Below are 1,555 nucleotides of genomic sequence, written 5' to 3' on the forward strand. Positions count from 1 at the left end.
ATAATTGGAGTAGAAAGCTTTGATGACTTTCTTGTGTCTGATGCATTAAGATACCGGTAGCTATCTCAATGGCAGCCGCCAGAATCTCCCTGGTACAAGAAGAAAAGAAGTTAGCTTCTTGCTTACAGAAAGGCCAGTGCAGGAGGAAGGAGGTTGGAGGGGGAAGTCCTGAGGGGCCCAGGGGCATCAGCGGCCAGTGGTCTGAGGCAGAAAGTGCGAGCAAGGAAGACGGAATGGGCCGGGTTGGAAGTAGGTGCACCCTCCACATTCCATCGGAAAGAACTCAGTCTCTCTCCCTTTTTCAAATATATTTTTATTGATCTCAGAAAGGGAGGGAGAGGGAGAGAAAGAGAAACATCACGACGAGAGAGAATCATCGATGGGCTGCCCCCTGCACGCCCCACCCTGGGGATCGAGCCTGCAACCCAGGCGTGTGCCCTGACCGGGAGTCGAACCCAGAGCTCCTGGTTCATAGGTCGATGCTCAAGCCACTGAGCCACACTGGCCGCCGGCCGGGCAGGGCCAGTCTCTTGGCTTCAGCTCTCTGCTGAGGAGCCTTGGCCCCGCGGTCCCTGCTGCTTAGCTGCTGCCCAGGACCATCTCCGCCCCGGGAAGTCGAAGGTGGCGGGGTGGCCGCTGGCTGTCCCCGCTGCCCCGCACGGCAGACCTAATGACCTAACGAGGGACGGAGAGGAGGCAGGCAGGCCGGGCTGGGACGAGGTGGCACCTGACGGGGGAGGAACCAGGACGGAGAGGGTCGCCAGAGCATCAGCTGGAGGGGAGGGATGCAGTGCAGCGAGGACCCGGAGCAGAAACAGAAGCCAGTAGTGCGGGATGCCCTGTGGTCCCTGTGAGCACAAAGCCGCGGCCTGAAACCCGCTCGTCCGTGTCTCTCGCCCACACGTTCCCCCTCGACCTCCACCTTCCGTTCATTCTCCAAGCTCCGCACTGCACGGAGACCACGGCCTCCCAAAGCCTCCCCAAAGCCTCCCCAAAGTGGCCTGTGCAGGAGGGCTCTGGGAGGAAGGCCGCACCACGCCCAGCCTCCAGCATTCAACGCCCCCAGCTGCGCCTTCCGGCTGTGACCTCCAAAAGCCTGTGGTTACGAAGAAAAATACATCCATACCACTTCCTTTTCTAACAGCTTGTCACCCATTAGCAATCGGGGTGTGTGACTCTGCCAGAATGTGAAATGAACGGGTTCCTGCAGAAGAGGCCCCGCCGCCAGCGATGGTGGCGACACAATTGTGCCGGAGCAGAAAGTCTGGGAGCAGAGAGTCTGCCGGGAGAGGCGAGTGGTGCGAGCGATGGACTTAGGGTCCCCGTCACAGCAGGTGCATCTGCTGACGCGCCTGAGCTGGACACCAGAGTGGCTTCTAGGAGAGTGTGAACAGTGACTGAAGCGTTAAATGAGGCCATGATGGCCCGGCAACTGCCTCCGCGGCCTCCTGCCCCTGCTGCCTCCTGCCCCCTCTGCCTCCTGTCCCGCTGCCTCCTGTCCCCCTGCCTCCTGTCCCCCTGCCTCCTGTCCCCGCTGCCTCCTGCCCCCTCTGCC

Source organism: Myotis davidii, unplaced genomic scaffold, assembly GCF_000327345.1.
Source record: "Myotis davidii unplaced genomic scaffold, ASM32734v1 scaffold221, whole genome shotgun sequence".
NCBI lineage: Eukaryota > Metazoa > Chordata > Mammalia > Chiroptera > Vespertilionidae > Myotis > Myotis davidii.